The sequence below is a fragment of the Bacillus rossius genome, chromosome 17 (genome assembly GCF_032445375.1).
Source record: "Bacillus rossius redtenbacheri isolate Brsri chromosome 17, Brsri_v3, whole genome shotgun sequence".
In the NCBI taxonomy this organism is placed as follows: Eukaryota; Metazoa; Arthropoda; class Insecta; order Phasmatodea; family Bacillidae; genus Bacillus; species Bacillus rossius.
This window is the reverse complement of record NC_086344.1, coordinates 33,667,682-33,694,880: the sequence shown is the minus strand read 5'-3', so window position 1 is coordinate 33,694,880 and position 27,199 is coordinate 33,667,682. Positions and strand designations below refer to the sequence as shown.

Genomic DNA, 27,199 nt, shown 5'->3' with positions numbered 1-27,199 from the left:
TCAAGATGGCGGACGCAACGAAAATAGCAACGGTGACGTCATAATCCTAAAAGAGGCTTAACTGAGGCTTGAGTTAAGGATGCTTAAGCCTCTATCAGGAATTTCGTGGTTTTAAATGCAAAACGACTTTTGTGGTTTTTCGAAATCCTAATTTTCCCTCGAAACGGGAATTTTTCCCTCTAAAACGGGAAATTTTTTCTTAAAAAGGGTTTTTTTGAGTCATTTTGAGTCAATTTTGAGGAATTTTGAGGAATTTTTGCCGCCGTGACGTCACAATCCAAGATGGCGGACACCGGCACCAAGCACCACCGCCTGGCGTCTGATCTAGTTCCGGCTATTATATACTACTTACCTACTTGGTTAGCATCGTTAGGAGTAAAATTCATTCTAAATTAAGAAAAAAAAGGAATTTTCTTTATGTAGTGAGTCTTGTCTTGTCCGCGGATCGGATATGGCGGAAGGAACAGAACCCGTGGGTGTAATCTTTAACCACTATCTCTACAGGGATCGTGGAAGTTGGTAATCCGGCAGATAGTGCTTTAATTTTTTAGTGGTTTGAAGCGGTTTTATGGTGTTTCACGGAACAAATACCTGCAGTTGCCGTCAGCCTGGGTTATCGGACATTTTTTCAAGCGTTTTAAACCTGCCTGTAAGAGTTTAGATATTGAGCACTTTTTGTACAAAATTTACCAAGCGATCTAGGAAGTTCGGTAATGGGTATTTATTTATACCTTATGCACATAGATTAAGACTGTGTCCCGAACAGTACCTATGTACATTCCCACCCTCGGAACCACCGATATTTTTGGGAGGCCTTACCTCCTCACACCTAAGCAACATAATAAACAAAATAAGCTATTTTTCTTCCTTTTTTGAAAGTCTCGTTTTATTATGTGTCATTTTCATTAATAAGATTTTTCTAAGGGACATAAATATTTTTTTTTATAATTTTTGCCCCATATTTATGTATTATGTTTTTGTTAAAGTTATGTAATCAGTTTTCACAGATGTGATGTACACACAGATATAAAATGAACAAGAACCTTCCTCCTTATTCCATGGATACGTTAATAATTATAATCTGGAAAATCATTTTTTTTTTTTTAAGTTTTCCTGATTATTTTCAGATTAAGTGAGGTTTTTTTTTTCTCCCCAGAGTCTCGTTTTCTTGTGTGTCACATGAAAGAGACGTTAAGGCTGGAGCATGTAATGATTCATATTGTATCAAGGATAACCTCAAATGCTAAGCGCCATTTTTATGTAATTTTTCTGCGTCAATAAACTACTTACTTTTTTTTAAAAAAAAATAAACCCTATACCTAGACTGTTCATTTTCAATAATTATTTACTTTCTTAAGTGTTTGCTAACAAAATAATCTTTAATTGAATTTTTTACAGGATTCTTGTTTGAAAATATGGAAAGTTTTTCCACCAGTATATATATATATATAACTTACTGTGACTTGGGCCGCAATAGTGAGCGTGTGTGTAACGGAGACAATAGGAGGTTTTAAATATTATTCATCCAAATTGAATTTAAAATTTTATAGTTAACAAGCAAATAAAAATATAGTTCTCGTGCACCGTGCATAAGAATGTTCATGAATATTTATAAAAAAATGTTGGAATAATAGTTATGTAAATGTCGTCAGAATTTCTACGTGCATATACATTTTTTTTATTCAAATTGGTTTCTTTTAATAATTGTTGAGTTTTTCCTAAACTCCTTCACAAATTAATTTTAAAATAATATATTAAAAAAAATTCAGCAGTGTTTTTTTTTATTCTCAAGAATTACTGCAATCATTTTGACATGCCATGAATAATTTAAACGGATATTCCCAGATATATGGTACAGTAAAATATCATTAGCACAAATCTTAGACATTCTTTGGCATAGATATACAGCTTGATTTTAAGATGCGTATTTTTTAATGCTTATTTCAGAAAAATATTTTATTTATTTCTGATATACATAGTTCAAAACAAATCGGGAAGCAGTATCGCATTCTTTTTCTTATGTGACATAATTAACAAACAGAATAATCGCTGTAACTCCCATAATATAAAAAAAAATCACATCCGTTTTAAAGTATTATAATTCGCTGAAGTAATACCAAAATATTTTGTATGAATAAATTTTGGATACGAACAACCATTTCTGCAAGGGGTGGAATAAACGGGGATTGAATGACGGAAAAAAATTAATAACTCCCTAAGAAAGCACACCATCGAATCCATTCAATTTTTTTTGTGAATCGTATAATTTTTATCTGAAATTTACAGGAGAAATAGATACCTACTTGGAAATCTACCCACGCATGTAGGCTGTGCCGAAAAAAAAGGTTTCACAACGATGCTTCGCGAACACGTTGCATTTGAAATTTCGGCCTTGGAAATTTTCATTATCATCGCGTCCAGATGTTAACAAGCCGGGACAAACGTGGTCGCAATTATTACCGTGCAGGTGTGTATCGGAAAAATAAATACGAGCGTGGAGGCAGGATGTAGTCACGTGACAACCCTCGGCTTCTGCAGCGCTGTGATTGGCGAGCTGACGAACACGTGACTTCACGCCGGAGAAGGAAGGTGGGAGTTGGGGTGGGGGTGGGGGTGGGGAAGGAGGGTAGGGAAAAAAACCCGCGCGGAAATGCGTTCACACACCAGCAGGCACGTATCGATTTGTAGTTGAAGATAAAGAAGCGGGAAAGATGGGACAGAAGTCGTCATGATGCGGGTTAAGATACGTGCTCGGCGACTGTAAGCCCCGCCGCTGACAGCTGAAAGAGACGGGGTTCCCCCCCCCCCCCCCCCCCCCGTCATTCTCTTACTCTTCCTGGTTCGTTCCAAGGGAGTCGAGAAATATGCCAGGAGACGTCATGCTGGAACGCGGTTGAAGTCACATAAAAAAAAAAAGGTTGTCTGTAAAGTCGGTTTACGGACGATAGTTTAACGTGACAACGTCATAACAATTAAATTGATGAAGTTATTGCATACTTTTATGAATAAAATTGAATCATTTTTAATTGAATTATCGCTATTTTGTAATGGATACAAAGAAGGAGTGAAATGAAATCTACAATTTAATTGACAAATTTACTTTTATTTGCTCTCATTAATTCAAATATGTTTATTACTTTACGAATAGATTATTTTAACTATAACTTTTATACATGTCTGCTATTTAACATCTTCCAATCTGTGTTCTTCTGTTAAAGATAGGACAATGATAGGAAAAGTAGGAAACCAATGGGAGTGTTTCAAGTTTAATGTGCCTCGAAAAAGTAAAATCGATGGTTGTTCCAATCGAGTGGAAGAGAGATAGATGCGGCGCAAGCGTACAATGAGCGAAACGGGACACAGCGTAACGGGACAATGTGCGTAACGAGACACTTTTTCGTGCGTGCAGCCGGCGTTCATCGATTTATTAGACGTTGTCACGTCAAAAAATAATAATATGTGTAATATCTTAGCTCTCGTCGGTACGCAACATTTTTGCAGGGGTGACTTCCGTGAATGGATCCGGAAGTGTGGCAGGGAACGGAAATGCGTAACCATCAGGTGGCATCACCTGTGGCGGATGTCGAGAGCCAAAGTTCACAAAGGCAAAGTGAAAAAATTTCTAGTGTTAACTGTTTTATGAATATGGAACAAGATGGGGAGTATTTGTATAAAATTAGTTGTAGAAAATCAGGGCAAAAACCCCGGGTTAAGTTTTTTTTCCCCCCAATTTTTTTTCCTTTTCGCTTTTATCTCAGCCGTTTTAGTATGTAGTTTTAGAATTCCGGTCTGCTAATCAAAAGAATCGATATTCCATGTAGCTGCTCCGGCAGCGAATTCTAGCGGCGGGCGCGGAATCTAAGTGCGAATCGATTCCAGAAATGTAGTTATATCACGCTCAGCAATTTTAAAGAATTCAGCGTTAAATTTCGTGTCCGAGTTTCGTACTATAAGTGTATTTTTTGCAACATGAGAACACGTGCATTTACTTGCTACCGAGGTTAGATGTACTCATCTCTGGCGAGTACTGAAACACTCGCCAACATAGTTTTTTTTTTAACCTCGCCATCGATATATTGTTCCTCCCAAAGCATTGCAGAAATGGTGCTTGATCACGTCTGGTGGTAGTAAGTATGAATTAGAATCTCCGTATTTAAAAAATAATTCACATTCACAGGATACAGTCGTTTGAATTTTTTGACGTGATAACGTCTTATAAAGCGATGAACGCCGGCTGCACGCACGAAAAAGCATGACTCATTGTCACGTTCCGCCTGAGCCGAGCTTGCAAGAACCGGCCAACCACCTTGCGAGAAAATCTTCTATAATATCTAACATGTTCAGGCGGGCTTTTTTAAAAGCAGCAATTTAAAAATAATATATTTATTTGTCCAATTTCGTCATTTCAAATAAACAGTTTATTGACATTGATTTGATTTCAGTTTATTTCTATAACTAATTGTTCGTGATTATATTTAAACAAATTATGTAAATTAAATTTGCAAAAACTGTAAATAATATTTGAAAATTAAAAAAGTATTCAATTTTTCATCAATGTTTTTTATGAACCTATCACGTAAAAATATCGTCTGTAAACCGACTTTACAGACAACCCCCTTTTTAGTTAACCATTCTTAACACGATTTTTTTTCCTTCCACAATGCAAACTTAACAATGGTTCGTGAGGGGGAGGGAAACATTATTTTGGACCCCTTTCCCTATTAAGTAATGTTAAACTTTTTAAACTCCATGCTATAAAAAAAACTAAAAACTTATAGTTTAACGGAGGATATATCTGTTAATATGATCTGCGTGTATCCCATAACTTGTAAGGTTTCCTATGTATTCTATTAACATTCATTTGGATCTTCCTTTCGCGACGGTTCTATGCCCAGGCTTTACGCAGAGTTAAAACGCTTCATTTAAGAGGATGGGGATTTTTTTTTACTTTGCGAAATAGATTTATGGATTTGTTTCCCTTTATTTTGAACGTCAACTATTGCAAAATTTCGCCAAAAAGAACAGAAACTCTTCTTAATATGATAGACTAGCGACACAGCAACGTCAGTTTCAAGCTAATTCTTGTCGAGAATATTGTAAATATTCTACGAAAATCCAAAAATTCAATAAGCAGAGAACATTACAAACAATTTGGCTGAATAGAATATGTGATAATGTTTTATGGATCTCAGGACGTACACAGATGGGGCGATAGGGGATATATAAACCTCCTTCCCCCCCCCCCTTATTTTACAAATGCTAAAAAAATCTATATCTATTTTTCCCACCAACATATAGAAAAAAAAAGTAAGCAAAACAGTTGGAAAAGTGTTATCACCCCCCGAAATGAAATTCATAGTGTGCTCCTGACGAATATTTTTGGAAAATTAAAAAAAAAGTAGTGTATTTCGTAAACAGAGTCTACAGAATCTTCAAAAATAAATATAATCTTAGACACGCACCTACATGGCCTCTAGACTAAGCCGAAAGTTTTTTTATGTACTATTTTAAACTTAATACATTTACACCCAGGGGGTGGCCATGGCTGCATGTTTACATGGTAAGTGTGTGAAGGCGTTTTTTTTCCTTCAGTTGATTGCTGCGCCATATCGGTCAAACACCCAAAACATTGGCTGAAGTGTTGTCTTAATAGTGTGGAAACAGTCTTAAACGACTTTAAAAAAAAATTAAAAAAAATTAGTGACTGTTTTCAACGACGGAGATTCTCATTCATACTTATTACCATTGTCAGACATGGTCAAGCATCATTTATGCGATGTTTTGGGCGTCACAATACGGCGGAGGCGACGTTAAGAAATGACTTCACCTACGTCACAGCATGCCGTCTCCTGACAATTCCCAACTCCGTGCTTCTATACATTAAAAACTCCGTGGCAATTGTCCTGGATAAGAAAAACGCCATTAAAATTCAAAACATCATAATGGCGGTGGAACATAGCCTTAAAACACTGCCTCGCAAGCCGAGTTTGTTACATTTAATTTTTTTTTGTAAATTTGTCAGTACTGTTATTTGAATAATTTGCCTGTATACTTATCACGATGGATCTCTTGCACGCTATAATTTTTTTTTTAATGGAACAGAAAATAGTCACGTATAATTACTGATATCGTTAAATTTGTACATTAAAATGAAAACAAATTGTTTTACTGCAAAATGGTGTTCGCAGTAATACTGGGTTCGGAATATTACCAGGGAATTTATGCTTTGAGTTGTCCCAGTACCATCAGTACCATATTTGTAAACCGTTCCCTGAATAGTTTACGAAAAGCATTGAAGAATATGCTAAAGGCGGATGAGAATTTCTGTTTCCGTATTTCATTAATAAACTGTATTTTTTAGGTGAGTGTAAATGGCTAAAACGTGTGTTTTCGGAATAATTTTTAGGCATGAAACAGCCGGTACGGAAAGCACTCAAGGGACTTGCATTATAGCGCTTATCTTCATTTCTCCGCCGTGTGATGTCACGGTCGCCGCTCGATGCACGACGAGAAGACTGCGCGCCAGTCCAGAGGAGACACCGCGCTAGAAGCACCAGCGAGCGTCGCGCTTATCATCCCGCCTCGCTGACACACATACAACCCTCCTGACTAGGCAGGCCCCCCTTAAGGCGAAGATGCTCATAGGTACGACATGCGAATGGAGATAACCTCAGCAAATTGCCGGTGTTGGCGAGGTTACGCCAGGTAAGTGGCAGGTGGCGGCAAGAAGGTAAGGCACCCTGGCATTTCCAACCGCAACGCCAGTTCGACTTTCGTTAGGGAAAAGAAAGAAAGAAAAAAGGAGAGGGACTGAATATACTTTCACCTCCGTAGAAGTTGCGTCACGATCTTCAATTGTTTGCGTTTTGCTTTCAACGCGGCACGATTGTGGAGCGGTCGCCTTTCCGCGAACGGAATTTGTATTCACAGTTAAACAACGTTTGGTAATCAGAGCTGATACTCATTTTATTTCGAAGTGAAACTTCTTTTCAGCCGGTGTGCCAAGTCGAGAGAATGACGTCACCAGAACGTGACGAAAGTGTAATTAATACTCGGAGGGCAACGAGAAGTGGGACGATTTGGAGTGAGGTGCTATACTGGTTGAAGAAGGAGAAAGGGGATCATGACTGGGGCACTCGATGTCGTGTTTGCATAATAGTGCACACGCATAATTGCACACATTATTATAGCGTGTATTATTATACCTTCATATGCGAAGTTTCACTTCTAATGGGCATGGAAGTCACGCACCATTTTTTTATGTTACAATATTTTTAAACGTGTTAGTTTACCCTGATATTAGTATGAAACTTATGAGTCTATTGCTAACAGTATTCATTGGTAGGAACCGGAAAATTTCGTGGTTTAGATGACCTTCAGGATAGACTGAACATTCCTCTGTACACTTGGGCAAATAACACAAGTTCGTTGGCTGCCAAATTGTAAGTCATCTCAGCTGATTTATCTGTGATTCGATAATTCTTTGGTTGAGGGTTTATAACTGGTTGAGATTCGCCCAGATGAACTGTAACGCCAGTAGCATAAACATATAAAAGGTACATGTATTTGAATTCGAGCCTATCGCCAAATGAATCCGCGAATTTTTCCGGTCTCTATTTATTGGTAAACCTTACGAGTTATGTGATACGTGCAGATATTGTTTACAGTCTTCTGATTTTTTTTTTAAATTGTATGATTTTAAGAAGTTGTACTTACATAATGGGGAGAGGGGGCATGAAAAAAAAAATTATTTTCCACCGAGCCCTTAGTTTGTTTGGACGACCCCAGTTTTAGCCCTACATGTAATCATTGGGAAGTAATTTTAAAGGTTCCCTGGTTACAAGGTTTATAAGTTTGTTCCAAAACATCATTAGGCCTAATAGTATTTGAGCATGTTCCTTGCAACTTTATTACGATAGCTTTCTTACAATTTTTATATTTAGTCTCAAATTTCGTCAACACACATCCACCAAATGTGATCTATTATATGTGAAAAGTCAAGCCAGTGACAAAATCAATGATAACTTGCTAGTCCTGAGATAATTTCAGTTCTTCATTTATATCACTACTTAAAAATTTATTGTGCAGGCAGTACCACCTTGTTAAACAGAATCATAGTCAGGTTTTAAAAATGGTAAATAACTTTCGCCCTTTTTTTTCCCTTTAAATAAATACTTTTCATATATTTATCGCGCTCGGCCTTATCTTAAAAGAATTCTACGTTACATTTGGTGTCCGAATTTCGTATTATGAGTTCATTTGCAATATGAGAACACATGAATTGTCGCGTTACCGAGGTTAGATATTTGCACATCTCTGGCGAATACATCATTTCTCAAACATTTCTGAAGTTTACAGCTCGCTCATGAAACTTCGCAGTTTTGGATAAAGAACACACATTTTGCAAAAATACACACTGTTGCAGAAAAAAAATATTTCCAGACTCATGTTATAATTTTTTTTTGCTGTGTGCTGATTCGGAAATCTTATTAGGTTCACTCAACGCACGAAATCCTTTAGTCTAATTTGGATACAAAATCAAGTAATTTATTTTTATAATAATTGTTTTTTTTCATATCACAGAAAATAAGGATTTAAAACGCAGTGTTAGTTTTTTTTATTATATATATTTATTTTATTTGACATAACAGAGAATAAGTAATTGAAACTCAAACGTCATAATAAAATTCTACAATTTACGAATGTTTTTTTTTGTAAGTCTCTAGAATTACTAACTAGACTTTACTATCTTTTACAATCACTAAAACTAGGAAAAATCAACATTCCCAGGAAATTTATAAAGGACGAATAATTGAGAAAATTTAATGCTGAAACGACAGTACTTATTATTTATTTTTAAAACTTTTTTTTTTTACTTTTGTAAAAGGAAAGAAAACAATGCGCGGAAGATGACTGTTCGGGCGTTTGACTCGGGTGTGGTGAATCTTAAGTGTCTTATTACCCTTCCCCTCCCGCTTTCTGTATGCTCTTCCCGACAAACGATTTCCGACTCCAGCCGCCTCTATTGTTGTGAATTAGACGCGACTTCTTTCCGTTGGAGGGCAGCGACCTTTCAAATGGTTCTATTCATTGAAGTGGAAACGTCTGTACAACAGGGGTCGTTACCACAACACCGGAATACCACAACGCCCAACGTACAATAACGCCGAATACCATAACGCCGAATGCCAAATTGACCGCAACGCCGACAGCTAGAAAACTGCTGTGTACCACAACGCCGAATACAGTAACGCCGAAAAATGTTGCTGCGGGGAGGGGAGGCCACAGGAGCAAAATTAACACAACTAAATGAATTTGTGTACCTAACCTAACCTAGGCTAGCCTAACCTAGCCTAACCTTATCTAACCTAAGCTTTGTGGCAGTCCTGCAATTACATTTTTCGGCGTTAATGTATTTCGGCGTTGTGGTAATTCGGCGTTGTGGTAATTCGGCGTTGTGGTACACATCAGTTTTCTAGCTGTCGGCGTTGTAGTCAATTTGGCATTCGGCGTTATGGTTTTCGGCGTTATTGTACGTTCGGCGTTGTGGTATTGCGGCGTTGTGGTGCGTCCCCGTACAACAGGCAGGGTAAGTTGTGCGATGGCGTCATCAAATGGTAACGGAAGTGGGCATAGAAAACGGATGTAACGTTTATTACTCGTTGATTCAAGAGGGAGTAAAGAGTAAGCTCTTTGCAGGTGTTTGTTTGCCATGTTTGTTTCAGTTGAGAATGTCCTTTGTGTAATCAATTGTTAAACGTCCTCTAAAAAGTGAATGATCGAATTTTTTCCAAGTGAAGCCTTTTTTTTTTTAAAAAAAATAAAAGACGGTAACAGAGATTTTTTTTAATTTCCATCTATATTTATACAATTATTACGTTAACTACGAGGCACTTTAGAAATACCCACGTGATTTAAAAACCGCTTAAGGTTTCAGAGTGGTGTGTGTCTACGAAAAGCATTGAAAAATATTCTGAGGGCGGATTGTAGTTACATTTACTCCGTATTTCGTTTTAAATTTTTTTTATAGGAGAGTGAAATTGTCTAAACGCGTGTTTTTAGAATATGTTTTGGACATGAAAACTCCCCGGTACAAATTCTTGAAAGCAGTTAAAGGACTTTCCTTACACCTTAGTAAAATAATAGAGATTTAATAAGTAATGACATTCAATAAATATACGGAATGTTTATTCTAATTTAATAATTTTAATTACTTATTTAATAATAACGTTATATTTATAATTTAACATGAAAATAAATTATACGTATGGAAACATAACATCACTTATATAAATGTACTTTGAAAAAGTTTACAAACACAATATATATCACTAGATTTTACATTAAATAATGTTTTTAAATATATGGATCAGTATTCAATATCAATCTGTAAAGTATAAGATTTGAAAGCAAATTATATTATTTTTATTTTTATGTGGCCTCTTTTTTTTTGTATGTAGCCTTTTTTTTCCATCCTGTGAAAATGTCGTTGTATGCTGCGCGCGCATCGTAAAAATTCACTCGCATTTTTTTTAATAACGCGCCTTTAAAAGTATAACTTCAAACTAATTCGATGACGCCCATAGTAAATACTTTACCCCGATCATGTTTTCGTGGGAACAGTAGTAGAGTTATTTATATTGTTATAAATCTTCAAGCTTTAGTTTTAATTCCCGCGATATATATATATATATATATATATATATATATATATATATATATATGTGTGTGTGTGTGTGTGTGTGTGTGTGTGTTTGAAGTTAAATTATAAACACTCACAAATGCCTGTAGACTGTAGATTTAGAACAAAGACTTCTCTGGCTAGTAACAAACCTTGTAACAACAGAAGGAACGTAATAGTCTAGAACGAAATTTGACAACCTACAACAGGAGGAGCAAAAAAAGGAAGGAAAAAAAAACCAGGCGGATACTTTTTCAAGTGTAACTAAAAGTCTGTTAAGTCTAACCTGTAAATTCACTGAACTCACGAGAGTTCAACAATCTCTAGAAAATGCCTGATTGCGCACCACGATAGATACATTTTTTTTTCACAGTGATATTTTCGATAAATTATAAAAAAAAATGAGAGAACATTTTTTATGGTGTTTAATAATAACTTAGGTGACGGCATGATTGCCAACTAACTTACGAAATACTAGTTTTGCGAAGGAAGTACATGTACGCTGCAAAAAAATTTTTTTCTTTACTAAATTTACGAGGAATGCTGGCTAAAAATTAGTCAGGGATAGTCGTAAATTTACGGATATTGAGTTAACGGTTTTGAATGCGAAAAAAAAAAGAAAAAAAAAGAGGCAACATAAAAATAAAAATATTATAATTTGCTTTCAAATCTTATACTTTACAGATTGATATTGAATACTGATCCATATATTTAAAGGCATTATTTAATTTAAAATCTAGTGATAGATATTGTGTTTGTAAACTTTTTCAAAGTAAATTTATATAAGTGAGGTTATGTTGCCATACGTATAATTTATTTTCATTATAAATTATAATTATTACGTTATTATTAAATAAATAATTAAAATTATTAAATAAGAATAAACATTCCGTATATTTATTGATTGTCATTACTGATTAAATCTCTATTATTATCTTAGGGGGAGATAATTAAACATTAAGAAAAAGTGTTTATATCTTAAGGAAGTATTTTCGTAAAATATTTCGCTTCTAATATTTTGTGCTTTTGCACATGATCATAAAAATATTCATAATTTAAACACATTTATTAGTTTTTTAAAAGGGTGTTTCTACTAAATAATACAATATGTTATTTAATGGTTTTTAAGAATTTCAAGGCTAATTTTTATTTCAGTCCTAGCATGTAATGAAAGCAAGAAAGAACTCACATGGTATATAGTTTCGGACTGAGTGTTCGTAATAGCCTTCGTCTTGAAATTGTTTACTTTTATTATTTTTTTTATTCAACTCATAAATCAATAAAAATATTTATTCTTTCCCGAAGCCCTGCATAACTGAGGTTACGACGGTTTTGCGAAACCCTAATTTTTATTCATTTAATGAGGTTTATAATAAAGTGGAAAAGACGAAGGCTCCATATGAACTGTTAATCCAAAAACTGCTTACCACATGATACCATGCCATCATTAGGCCTACATGCTAGGACTAACATAAAAATTTGGTTTAAAGTTCATAAAAAAAAACTATTAAATAAGGCTTTATTTAGAAATGGTAAAACCTTTTTAGAAAAAAATTAAATATTAATAGATTATGAATTTATTTAAAATCATTCACAAACACACCAAATATAATAAACAAATTATTAAAGTTATTACTTACTCCCTTAGGGCATGTCATTACCAGGTAGTAATTTTATATTCACGTTAAACACAGTTTAACTAGTAGATGACCTATCTTACACGAAATGCATATATATATATATATATATATATATATATATAGCATACATTTTGCATAATTAATTGCTAAAGTTTCATTTTTAACTTTTTTGTGCAGTATGGTAAAGGGAAATGAAATGAGATATTAAATTAATGAAATAACCAGAAACTTTCTAGCTTTAAAGTTTAAAGGCAATGCTTCCTGTTTCTTCGTGAAAGGTTTTACAATTCTTACAAAAAAAATCTTATTTAGTTTTACCTAGCATTTTAAAAATTCTCAGAATTGTGAGAATTGTAAATGGCTAGTTCAAATTAAATATATATTTTTATGAAATAACTTCAACCATATTATGATGTATCTAGCAGAATTACATTTTAACCTAATGAAAAGTTTCAGTTATTTTTTTTCATTTGATTGTCCTTATGCATACTTACAAAAACGTTAAAATGCAACTTTTTCAGCTAATTATGTTAAAAAGGTTGCATTATATATAAATATAAATTAAATACCTGGAACGGTTGTACACACTTCTTCCATAAAATTATTTCAGGTTTAACCTGTTTATCACGAAGATACAGAATTCGGAATTATGAATATAATGTAGATTTTTTGCGAAGATACAATCATTTGGCACTACGGAAAAAAAACTTTGTTTATATATGAGGTACATTCTTTTTTTAAAAGTCCCCAATTTAAAAGTAATTTCTAACAGTGTAGCTTCCAATCTGAAATGCGTTCGCCAGTTATTCATGCCACGATGAGTTGAGTGCACTTAGCCGTTTATACTTACGGCCTTGAGTTGAGATGCTGTGTAATGACGCGATGCTAGAAGAACAGCCTTTTTTAATTTTTTTTTCTTGTCAGGTTTTCATGACCTTGTAATGAGCTCCATCACCGACTAATCTCACCCGACTCATCTGGATAAAGCGAACTAATTACTGTTTGCTAAACAATTCGATATATATATTTTTTAAAAGTGTCATAGATCGCCATCTTGAAGCCGGTTTCGAGTGACTGACTTAACCGGTTCTTCTTTTCGGAAAACCTTACAAAAAAAATTCCAGCTCGCAGATGTAGAAGAATCTATGACGCTCTGACGAATTTTACTCCCTTTAAAATACGGAAGAAATATTGAAAAAAATTGTTTTTAATAAATGTTAAAGGTCCTGCCCAAGAGCATAGGTATGATTTTTTTTTATTTGTGGTGGTGGAAGGGGGGGGGGGGGGTTGATGGTAGGGGGTAGAGAACCAATTTGATCGCTGTTTCCTTTCGAATTCTTCTATTTTGTTGGTGGGAATGATGATAAGTTGTTTTAGGGTCTCGGGAAAGGGAGACACCGCGCTAGAAGCACGAGCGAGCGTCGCGCTTATCATCCCGCCTCGCTGGCACAAATGATACGCCCCTGACTAGGCGGGACTGTTAAAGCACTGTCAGACCTCGCCTAACGAGAACCAACCAACCAAACAACAACAACAACAACAACAAAGATTTGAGACATTATTAAAAATCGTTCACCTACCTTTGCAGCACGCGCTTGTAGTCGTCACGGATGATTCAGAACGACCTCTGATTAGGAAGCATCCACGATGTGTTCATTTGCGCCATGGTATATAATCCAGAAGTTACGGCATCCTGATTGGGCACTGCAAATTACAAGAACGAAAACAGATAAATAAAAAAAATAATATTTACGTACTTAGTACTAATAAAATATACTAAATATAATTAAGTTTTTTTTTAATAAATATACTTTACGTGACAAAATATTAGGAGACAGTTACATTGCCCGTTGAATCATATGCTAGTCGCCATAAGCTATTCTGTAAATAATTAATTTTCATTGGTTCGACAGTATCTCAGAAAGAAACTGAGCGAATCTTTGAACAAAAAAAAAGATAAATTAATAAAAAAAAAGACGTGTAACATATAACCTCGGTAACGCAAAGTCATGTGTTCTGATGTTGCAAGTACATTTAAAATACGAAAATTGGACACGAAATTTAGCGTACAAGTCTTTAAAATAATACCGAGCGCGATAACTATACGCAAATTGTGTTCTCAACTAAATGTTTGGACGCGAATCATATGTAGTTTCCGCACCCACCGCTAGAGTTATCCGCCGGAGAAGCCATATCTACCATCGACACGGGGCTTCCCATCTCGTTAAAGTTAACTCAACAGTTAGTACTACAAAAGTTCGCCTTTGGCTTTGTGAAGTTTAGTTCACACCATAATCCGCCACAGACGGCAGCGCCGTGGTTACACAATTACGTTCCATGCGACTTCCCGTCACACATTTGCGAAATCATTTCCACAAAATGCTGTATACCGCGTGAGCTAAGGTGTTACACATCATAAAAAAAAATTTTAATTTTAGTTTTTGGCCTGTGTTTGTGTTGAAATGTTTATCCCGTATGTTCCCGCCATACGACATTCGCTGCGGAACATCATCTTGCACATGCATCTGCTCTAAAACTTAAGGGCCCCGCCTACCCGGGCACACACACGGTGTGCAGAGCTTCAGGAAAAAAAACGCGATTTCAAAACTACTCGAGATATCCGAGTGGGGTCTGCTTACGAAAAGCATTTAAGAGTTCGTTGAGGGCCGAAAAGTACTTTTTATCTCGGATTAAGTTTTTAAACTGTATTTTTAGAAGAATTAATATGGCTAAAACGCGTGTTTTCAGAGTAATTTTTAGACGTAAATGAACCGGTACCATTGAATATATATAACTTATAGAAGTCGCGAGGGGATAGGATTTATTATTCCAATTTTCGGATCCAAAACTGAGGTAGTTGTTAGCTCCGCCGCTAGACAGCTCTTCTTTCCACAAGAGGGTACTCGTAGTTACCAGCTTCCACGCCAGAGCGCTGTAGCGTCGCTTTTTTCAAGGTCGTGCGCGTAATTCTCTGTTTCACTCTATCGAGAGGCGGTGCCTTTTGTTGAAATCCGAGCGCTTAGATACGGGCGGGCGCAACTGAATTGGACGAGTACGGCCACCGAAAAAAAAAAAAAAAAAGTGCGGTTAAAAGATGCCAACATCAAAAATTAAGTTTTAATAATAAGAAAACTACAGAAAGTTCTTAAAGCGTATCAGATTGGAATGTACAGTATAGTGTACATTCCCACTGACATTCGTAGTTCAGAATTTATAAAATGTTGTGTTAACGGAGTGGCACATTGAGTAAAATGGCAAAACATAATTTGGAATAATTCTTGACAACGTTGAATGATTTTGGTAGCTATGAAACAACTATGGCTGCGATGACTGTTCAAACGCGTGCACGTGTTGTTATTAGTAACTAAAACTAATGGTATGATGTCATACTTTGTGGCTATGCAGTTTATAATTTTTTTAACATAAGATGAAGCATTTTTACATAATGTTTTGGTTGTTTCGTAATTCAAAATAAATAATCTTAAACGTTATATGGTGAATATTCCCAGTAGCGAATGACCACAAAAAAAAAATCAATTTTGCCAACATAGATCTGAAAAGTTAACGATTTACTATGTTAAGTTGCTTATAAATAACGCACATTTCCCGGATCTCCAAAGAAAATAAGAGTGTTTGTTATAGCATTGAGGTTAGATACACAAGTTAAGCCCGGGCTACATTCGCAATAGCAAGCAAACAGCACAGACGCACAGAAGTTCAACATACACTATTAGATATGAGCTGCCACATTGGCAAATAGCACGCGCACAGAAAAATAGCACAGGATCGGCGCACAGAATGTTCATTAACTTTTAACTTTTAGGTTATTTTCTGTGCGCGACCATGGTGGTAGCCAATCAGCAAACAGTTTAAGTACTACTCGAGTGGGCTTATAAAAGAACAATTGTCACGAAAGTATTGGTGCTCTTGACTTGAGTAGTTTGTTATTGTTTTCAAACACGCGATAACATAAAAATGGAAGGCACATTTGATAGCTTTTTGATAGTTGTAATAGAAAGTAAAAATATTTTGTATGACAGGGGATCCGCAGGATAAAAAAATGAAGAAGCTAAATTAAATGCTTGGAAGTCTGTGTCTGAATGTGTTAAAGAAGCCGGATTTGAAATAAACAGTGATATATATTTTTGAATGCTCATTGTGTTTTGTACGTTAACTTTGAAATATTTAAAATATTTCTGGGTTTAACGAAAACCGTACCACAATAACAACACACGAATCTAAACAAACGTCACGTATGCCAACTTCAGTGACCAAAATTGTGAACGGGAGTTTTACATTTAAAAAACTTTTTTGAATGCTTCCGGTATTATTTTGTGTTGTGTTGTGCGTGAATGTAGCATCAAGCTCTGTGCTATCTCTGTGCGTGTGTGCTATCTGTGTGCTGTTTGCGTGCTATTGCGAATGTATCCCGGCCTTTATGCTCGTAAAAACGATGCGCAAGTATTTTGAATACAAATATATTTTCTTTTAATAACCGAAAGGTAAATATTATTTCCATGAAATATAATACAATTCTTTAAACACAGACAACATATAAGAGCTATTTTTTGTTTATTATTCCATCTGGCGTGATAAATATTATATTTTAAAAACTGTTTGTGGATTTTTAATATAAAATAAATATTTATTTATGACATCAATTTAAGTTGTTCAAAAAATTCACTTTGGTATGAATTAAACCAAATTCATGTTATCCAGGGCACAAAATTAGAAACTACCAAAAAAGATTATTTACATTGCTGTTTTGTGTAAATCTGTGCACGGACTTAGTAAGTGACATATTTATAATTCCTCATTTTAGCAACCCATTTTAACACAAGAGAAAAATGATTTTATACTAAAAAATTATTATTTTAAACCATTAATTAGCAGGAAACATGTATGAATAATCTATTTAAATTTGCATTTGAACAGTGAATATTATTTTGCAATAATACATATTTTTATCATCGTATATTACTGATGAAAAGTTTGTATTTCCATCTAATCAGAAGTATTATGACACAGTTAATTAAATTGCTTTACAAGTTTTTATTCACATGAAAATCATTAAAAATTGGTTGGGAAGTTATATAAATATACAAAAACAAATCATTATACATACAATTTTATTATCTTAGTGGATTTAAATTAATGGTGTCCCAGTGACTACTGCGAAGAAAAAAGTCTTGCGAAAGGTTTCCTCGTAATTGAAATTCGTCAAAAAAAACTATCTCTCATTTTTGGTGACATTTCTGACAAGTGGTACGATGAAATTTGAGACTGGCAAATGAATGTTGTGAAGCAATAAACAAAATATCACATTCGTGAACTACAAATGCATAATTGTTTTTATTTTATAATAAAAGTGTATCTAATAACCCGTGGCTTTGCTCACGTAATTTCCGGGTATTGCTGATATTCTACCATTTTAAGAAAATATGTATTAAATTTCAAAGATTTTTGAAGAATTATACACAAAGAACTGTCAAGTATAGAACATATTTAATAAATAAAAATATTTTTACGACTTATTTTTAATTGGTTTAGCGTAAGTCTATTTTAACTTTTATTTAAAATTAAGTACCTACCTTATTTTCTATCTCCCGGTTTAGTGACTTTGAGAATATATTTTTCCTTGATGAAATCTTAACTCTTTTCCATCTGACGAAGAAGCCAATTAAAAAATAAACTAAGACTCGCGCACTTATTGTATGTTAAGACTGCCATCGTTTTAAATTACTGCAATTTTTTTAGTTATAGTCATGCTTAGTATAATAACATAATATGCCTTATTACGCAAACATTTCAGTATTCATGAAACCAATGCATTTTTATTTGAAATGTAGAGCAGTTACCAAATTTCATCTCGCATATTGATCTTTTGGTATGGCTAGTATTACTTCAACTAATTTGTTGAATTTTCACTGATGCACTGTTTTCCCTTTTCTATGTGATTTAGAAAATATAGCAATATACGTAAACCAATTAAACCAAAATCATCCTGAATTTTTTTTACCGAAAAAAGTTAATTACAAAAAATTTTAATGTGCGTATTTTAATATTGAATTTATATATATATCTTGCCAATACTGATTTAGTGGGTTACATTTTTTTTTATTTTTAAAAATAATATCTACCCCTTTTACTACTTAATAGATAACATTGAATAAGAGAAGGTTGTTTAAGGTATGTTGATTTTCCTTGCCAATATCTAAAAGTAAATTTGTACAAACGCGAAATATAGTTTAAATAAGTATTTTACTTTTAAAATAAAACCATATTTTGAACGTAACACTGACTATTGGCCCAATACAAAGTTTTAATAGCTAATTTTCACTTCACTCGGGTACAGAATCCCATCATTCAGTGATTTCCGTGGCTAGCTTCTTTTGGGATTTCATCATTCTCAAACGACGGTAAGGGAAGCTCCTCTTCAAGGTCGCCTAACGATGCTGATAAGACCTGCCGGGTAATTTGAATCGTTGGTCTGGGATTTTCGAGGGGGGTGGGGGAAGTGAAGGATGATGTCACGACTGGCTGGTTAACCTAGTTCTGCCAAATACCGCCAGGGGCGTATACGGCCGATACCCAGCGATGAAAGCGATCGCAGCGGCGGAGCTTGGAACTACAACAATTCTTCTGAGAAACCGGGCAGAAAATTTAACCTGGGCTCGCGACTTCTATACATTATATATATTCAATGCCGGTACAGATTCTTGAAAGCAATTAAGGGACGTGCATTACCCCTTTATCTTCATTTCTCCGCCGTATAATGTTACGGTCACCGCTCAAATTTCACAGTTATCCTATGACGACGAGAAGACTGCGCGCCAGTCCAGAGGAGACACCGCGCTAGAAGCACCAGCGAGCGTCGCGCTTATCATCCCGCCTCGCCAGCACAGATACACCCTTGACGAGGCAGGCCCCTTAACAATTAGCAATCACGGGAGATACCGCCCGATGAACCGAGTCTCGAACCAGCAAAGTCCCCAAGTAGTCGGAACATCGGAACTCTACATCTGATTGGCTGTTGCCGCGGTAGACGTGTACCCGACCCGCAGAATTTTGTTGGTTTTCATTTTTAAATCCAGTCCACAAACCACTTGGTTTTATATATAAATATAAATAAAAAAAATAATTTACTATAATTTGTTTTTCAAGTTTATATTGTCAAGTGCCTGACAACAAAATTAATTATTTGTATGAAATGGAGGAGTAAACAATGAAACTAAACCATCATTATAATTTTTTTAATTTAAATTATAAGAAATTGATACAAGTAATACATAAATTATATTTCATTTGGAAAATATTAAGAGTGTATACAACTTAACAGGAGGTATTCGATTGGTTTAAAATTAGCAAGTGTGGGCGCGATGGGAGTAAAATTTCTAAGGCCCAATTTTAATGTAACGTTTCAGTGAAAAATTGGTTTGAAACATTTCTGACGCCAAAAAGAGATATGAAAAGAGCACTTACGAGTCGAAGTTTGAACTACCAAAGAAGTTTCACTTCTATCATGTGTACTGTGTTAAACACACACTTTTTTTTTGACGTGACAACATCTAATGAATCGATGAACGCCGGCTGCACGCACGAAAAAGTGTCCAGTTACGCACATTGTTCCGTTACGATGTGTCGTTACGCACATTGTTCCGTTACACTGTGTCCCGTTACGCTCATTGTACGCTTGCGTCGCATCTATCTATCTACCATTCGATTGTTTATAAAGTGAAGTGAAAAGTTAATGTGGTTTTCATTGCTTATTACAGTCCCGTTACGCACATTGTTCCGTTACACTGTGTCCCGTTGCGCTCATTGTACGCTTGCGTCGCATCTATCTATCTACCATTCGATTGTTTATAAAGTGAAGTGAAAAGTTAATGTGGTTTTCATTGCTTATTACAACAACAATTTCGGCAATAAAGGTTAATTATTCTTGCATTTTAAAAATCTGATTACTAGTATAATTTCAAGTATTTATTATTTTATTATTGAAATAAAAATGATTCAATTTTATTCATAAAAGTATGTAATCATTTCATCAATGTTTTGTTATGACATCACGTTAAACTATCGTCCATAAACCGACTTTACAGACAACCAATTTTTTTTAATGATCGTTCATAGACAACCCACAAAAATTCGGAATTTTCGAAAGAAAAAAAAACCTAGCTAAGTTAAAAAAAAACACGGGTTTCATTGAAAAAACACGTATAGTTTTTTTATAATAAGCCCGGGTTTTTTGCCAAACCTGCAGCGGAGGTTCGTAGTTGTCCGGTGGACAATGTGGGAGGACACTACTTGTTCTACGACCTCCAAGGTGACTACGTGTCCAGGCGATGACCCACATCAGGACGTATATTGTCCTTGTGTCAACAACCCGTCTCAACCGACACAGACACACCCTTCGTTGGGCAGGCTCCTGAACAAGGGGTCAAATCAAATTCAAATGTTTTTATTAACACATTCTTTACACTTAACAGGTTTGGTATTTGCAATGAGACATCCCAGCACTCAGTGCTCTTTTGCCTAATCTAATTGATATATGTATAAGAAAATATTTAAATAAACATGTCATGCATAAAAGGAAAATTGTCGTTGTGACTCGTTCCGGGCGGTATTCCAAGAGGTTCGGGTAATAAGGTAGCGAACAAGCACCGCCCTGTTGGGATATGGCCGTAACCTAAGCTCGCGGGCCCGTATTCCAGAACGTGTCAAAAACCGAATCACAGTAAGGAAACAGACCGGCAACTGTTATAAGTGAACATCGCCCAGCGCGAGGCTAGAAACTGGTTCCAACGCATTCTAGCGGACGTTTCGGAAACCATCGATACACTCGTTACGGCAAAAAAATTTCCCAGAGATAGCAGAACCGTCGCAAGAATTAAGTGGTGTTATTATAATTATTTTCTCAAGTACTTTTTTAAGTCGAAATTATTTCCTTGTTATGACCATTAAAATGTACCAAATGTATTCCATGTTAGTTTCACTATCAGTGGGCACACCAATGGGCGCCAGACGCGGGTCCGCCCCATCTGGACGAGAACAACGAAAAATTGAGCTCTGTGCATGCGCGGAATTTAGACAACAGATAGGTCACAGATAGGGGGAAAAAATACATTCCACAAAAATAAAGGACGGGACGTGTCCTATCGTGAACTAGGAATACGGTTAGAGTAAAGGTGTAACATATTTAACACCTAAACCACAGATATTTTTGGCTTGGATTACCGGCCTTAAAAATACATAATTTAGAAGAAGAAAAACATGATAGAATATCTTAAGTTATGTTATTATAAATTGTAATAGTTCTAAGGCGTGTGTTTTTAAGTCAGGGTGTCCACATTCTGGAAAGTCAGGAAAGTTGAAATTGCTCAGGGAAAGTCAGGGAATTAACTTAAAAAAACCCTAGCAATGCAATTGAATTTCATAGTGATAGTAATTTGAAGGGGAACATGTCATGCTCTGGAATGCCATAACACATACATTCAGATGGAGTTTACATGCACAGTCACACAAACTGTAAAATGGTGTGTGTATTGTGTAAGGCTCTGTTGGTACTAGTACAGCTATAGGGATGATGGAGGTTAGATTGTATTAATTTGTTTAACAAAATGGCAAAATAGGTAAATTATTATTTTAAAAATAGGCATATTTTGGTTATTGACAGTCATGAAAAAGTCAGGGAAATTTTTCTACTACAGATTTGTCTGGACGTCCTGCACGACAATTTTTTTTCTAAGAAATGTTTGACTAAGTAACATCAGTTCCAAGTTATAGCTTTCTAAGCTACGATATTTTTCAATAGAAACTACAAAAAAAAATCCAGAATTCAATTCGTGATATGCTAAAATTGATATAAGAATACCTTTGAGCCACTTCTGCTATTGGTTCACGGATTATCTTTGGTCTGTGGGCCAATTAGAAACCCTCAGTCCAAGAAGTGGAGTCGCCCAGTTGAGACGCCTCAACGGGTCAGCAGCCAATGAATATAACGAAGGAGATAATGTTCGCAGGCTTTCACGGCCATTGTCTGAAGTAGCTTGGCTTCTGGGTTGTAGCCGTGTCCTTGGCGGATAATTCACCGACGTTTCTGGTCGACATTGCAGTCACCTACTGCTTACTTGATGATGGCGACTGCAATGTCGACCAGAAACGTCGGTGAATTATTTGCCCAAGTTCACTCACGGCTACAACCCAGAAGCCAAGCTACTTCAACGAAGGAGATGTTTTTTGGAAGTGTTCAGAGGATTGCGGAGGTCATTACAGAGGAGGTCACTGAACCAGCGAGTCAGTATTTCAGGCAATATTTATCAGTTTGCGGATTATCCATTGACTTGTGTTTGGTTCCCAAGTTCGACGAACGTTCTCACCCGTGGCAGTTCTAGGTTGACGGCGACTGTTTCCTCTCGACAGTTCTTCGTGTCACGACTGCTCTGAGCTGCTGGCGTCTCAGGGAGCGGAAGCGTCATGGTTGGGAGGGGGTTAGGGGAAGGGGGGGGAGGCGAGACGGCGACGCGATGACGCGACGCGACGAGGCGCGACGAGGCGCGACGCAACTCCACGGTCCGGCGCGCTCCCTGCTCGTCAATCATACTCCTGCTCTCCCCTCCGCCTCGCGACGCCCTGCACGAACAAAAGAGCTGTCGCGGTCGGACCCCGCGCGCAGAGTATTTTCAGAAGGAACCACGCGATGTGAAAAAAAAAACTTTTCGAGACGTCCGAGTGGATGTTCGTCTACGAAAGGCATTTTAAGAACCCTCCTGTGGGTGGATGAGAAGTTATCCGTCCGTGTTCCTTAATTTTTATTAGGGTGAAAATGGCTAAAATGCTTGTTTGAAAAACTAATTATTAGGTATGAAACAGCCCGGTAGAGATTCCTAATGGGACTTGCATTACACCTTTATCTTCATTTCTCCGCCATACAACGTTTACGGTCGCCGCTCAACGCACGACGAGAAGACTGCGCGCCAGTCCTGAGGAGATAACCGCGCTAGAAGCACCAGCGAGCGTCGCGCTTATCATCCCGCCTCGCTAGCACAGATAAGCCCCTGACTAGGCGAGGCCCCCCCTTAATTAAGTGTGATTTTGTTTCCATCCACCGCCTTGCCTTGGGGTTTACCTGCCTTTCCACAAAATGAATCATGAGATTAGCTTTTCCGTTTTTTTTTCTGATGCACCCAGATAGTGCAACAAATGGGACTTTCGAAGATCAAAATTTCCCGTTCTTCAAGTGTATGTCCTACAAACTTGAAACTCGGTTAGTGATGTTCCTTGCATTATGAAGTGTTCAGCCCGGGCAACGCCGGGTACTTCAGCCAGTGTTTATATGTAATAGTGTATGTGTTTTTACTTGAGCGAGTAAAATAACTAAACCTACGATAGTATTGAAAAAATTGTGTGAGGACCATGAGTGTTGTCCTCACCTGACATGTAACAGTTGAACACACATGGATAAACGTTCGCGAAGGAGCTCCCTGAAGAGAGAGAGAGAGAGAGAGAGAGAGAGAGAGAGAGAGAGAGAGAGAGAGAGAGAGAGAGAGACAAGCCAGTGAAGAGAGAAGTAGAGCCGCAGTGACAACTGCAGGATGTGATTAGCAAACAATGGGAAGGATAATTAGCGGTGGCCATTGTGCGGTATTAATGTATACCACGGTCCCCCAGGACAACCTCTCCACTGATGCGGGGCCCAGAGGTGGTGGTCCATTTGAAAGAGGAGTTTGGGAGGACCCCCCTCTGAGTGACGCTAGGACGAACACATCACGATCTGACCGCACCTCAGGCTGGGTTACCAACTTAAAAAAAAAAACTAAAACAAGCGAGCGCACAGCAGGCCATAGCGCACGACTGTGCAAAGTCGGTTCACAATTGAAATCTTACCGTTAATTTCACCCAATGAAATTTCAAGATGTATCCGACATCTGTTGGCAGTGTTTGTAAGCAACTATAGTAACTAAAAAAAAATGATAATCACGTGACATTTGAACAGCAGTTTCTGAGCACAGTTTTTTCAACATATACGGGTTACATAAATGTTTTTTAGTTAAATCATTCTAAACCTCGAAATTTTTTTTTTCCATTTACAAATTATGCTGGTGACTTAATTTTTAAAGGAGGGATTACACCTGAGAATTTTAATATCTCGACAATTTCTTGCCACCATATGATTGATAAATGTGAACAGTCCTTCAGACCCGGCCTTGAATGGCTTTCTACCCTACTGTCGTTGTCTGTCTGTTGCTCCATGCGTCCGTGACAGGAATAAAATATCTTCATTCCTCTTCTACAATCACGACCGTCCTATGCGCTATTGTGAATCAGTAGATTCGAAAACATAGCGGTCAAATTTTGTGCGCTCGACCTTCTGTTACTGTTAGTATTATTATTTTTTTCAATTGTACGCGTCTGTCAGGTCAATAACGTCGACCAACTGGCGTTCGTGAACTATGTCTAAAGAAGAAAAAAAATTGTTTCACTCGTAGTTCTCGTAACACAGCCAAAGCTTCCGTCTCCGACTATATTCGCCAACAACATAGTTATATGTGTGATAAATTTCCCTGGGTTTTGATTTAATGCAGTTTTTTTTGGACATACGCCATTGCAGTTTTCCGCTGATTGTCATAGAAAATTTCTGAAAATCAAATAAATAAAAAATCAACCTGTGCCTTTTAGGAACAGATGTCAATTCCCGAAACGTCGCAACTGTAGTTATTTTAAAACTTTCTATGTTCGTCAGTGCTGTCATCGTTGTGTTGCCAATAGTACTTGTTTATCTTCATCATTGTGTTTATATGTTTGCTGCGTTGTCCAGGTTTGTTGTCTGCCTGCATTTGATCTGTCTCGTCTTGGTCGTTTGTGTTGTTATATTATATTTCATGACTAAGTTCCTTCAACGGAATTCTTGTGCTGTCGGATTGTCCATAGTACTTGTTTATCTTCATCGTTGTGTTTGCTGCGTTGTCCAGGTTTGTTGTCTGCCTGCATTTGATCTGTCTCGTCGTGGTCGTTTGTGTTGTTATATTATATTTCATGACTAAGTTCCTTCAACAGAATTCTTGTGCTGTCGGATTGTCCATAGTACTTGTTTATCTTCATCGTTGTGTTTATGTTTGCTGTGTTGTCCAGGTTTGTTGTCTGCCTGCATTTTATCTTTCTCGTCCTGTTCGTTTGTGTTGTTATATTATTTTTCATGACTAAGTTCCTTCAACGGAATTCGTGTGCTGTCGGATTGTCCATAGTACTTGTTTATCTTCATCGTTGTGTTTATGTTTGCTGCGTTGTCCAGGTTTGTTGTCTGCCTGCATTTTATCTTTCTCGTCCTGTTCGTTTGTGTTGTTATATTATTTTTCATGACTAAGTTCCTTCAACGGAATTCTTGTGCTGTCTGATATTTAGAGGTTGAAAATTTTTTTTTTGTCAGTGCTGTCGTTTTTGTGTTGTCCATAATTCTTGTTTTAGTTTCATCGTTGGTATCATTTGTCTGACATCAGCTTGATTCAGTCTTGTTTTCTGTGAAATTTTTTTATCTTCAGATTTTTAAAATTTATTTATTGTTTCTATTTTCGGAATTTTTCCACGACTAACAGCGCAAAACTGCAATGGCGTATGCCCTGAAAAAAACTGCATTAAAATCAAAATTCCCCAATTGCATGACTCATTTCAAGAACGTTTCCCCTGGGTTTTCACTGTTCCCTTACCCCCCCTCCCGGACGAATCAATTAAGCTTGAAAGACGAAATAAACACGTTCAAGAGCGAGGGAGTATGATTTTTTAGAGGATTTGTTTGTATGGTTTCAGTTTTGTGTAAGTGGGTGCTAGCGTTGTGCGGTTGTCGAGAGACCGCCATCGTGTGTTTTCTTTTGTTCATTGTCTTGAGAACGCGGGCGTCGCGGGTTCGAAGGAGCTCAAAAGGAATGAAGAGAGTGTCATGGCGGGAAGCGAGACCGTTGTGTCACAGAGACGATGTCGGGCCGGGACAATAACACCACCGCAAGGTCACTAAGAGCACTGTGAGAAATGTTCAACGTGTTATTTCGGACATACGCCATTGCTGGATACACTGCATGTCACAAGAAACCTCAATAACGGACAAAAAAAGATGAACATACAGATACACAGATACCCCCATAAACCGCACAGAAAATCACATAGAAGGAATTAGTAAAAAAAATAAAAATTATAACAGCACAGACAGACACAGTGGGCTAACAACGAAACAGTAGCAACAAGGACAGTAAATTAAGACACAAAAAAAAAGGACCCACGGACAATACTACAGCGAAATACAGACAACATAACGTGGGCAACACAGACGACGACACAGAGACGCCACAGGCGAAATCCAGCGATGCGGACAAAACAGATATTCTAGCTACCACAATGACGGACATCTTGCGACCTTTTCGAAAAAACTGAGATCTATACTTACCCGTCCTCAGGCACGAACATTCTCACGGCATACAGTCTAACCAAGCAATGGCGTAATGTCCGAAACAAGGTGACTTGATGTAGGCTTTTGGACATACGCCATTGCTTAGCACATGTATGTCTGCAGAAGAAAACTTAAAAAAAAACAAAAAAAAAAAAAAAACACAAAAGACAAAAACACAAATTAAGCAAAAATTGTTGTTGTCAGGATTTAACGCCACACAATATTCCACAACAGGAATATGGTCAACAAACAAGGGGAAAAAAAAAACAAAGAAAAATGGACTAACAGAACGAAAAAAAAAAACCACAAATGATGACAGCACAAAAATTCCGAACAAAAAACAAAGATAATACCGAAACAAGGTCTTGAATCAATCTTTCTCCGTCGAAAAAAATAAAATAAAAATAAAAATTCAAAGAACATTTGAAAAATGTGTTAAGC

The 27,199-nt window shown here is 36.6% G+C and overlaps 1 protein-coding gene across 1 annotated transcript in view; it reads right to left on the bottom strand.

Moving 5' to 3' along the window:
- LOC134540578 (ras association domain-containing protein 10) overlaps positions 1 to 27,199 on the bottom strand; it is a 281,320-nt gene that overhangs the window by 169,521 nt on the left and 84,600 nt on the right. The window contains exon 2 of the mRNA XM_063383398.1: positions 13,902 to 14,025. The gene's annotated coding sequence lies outside the window, so the exon portion shown is untranslated. The remainder of the gene's footprint in view (positions 1 to 13,901; positions 14,026 to 27,199) is intronic.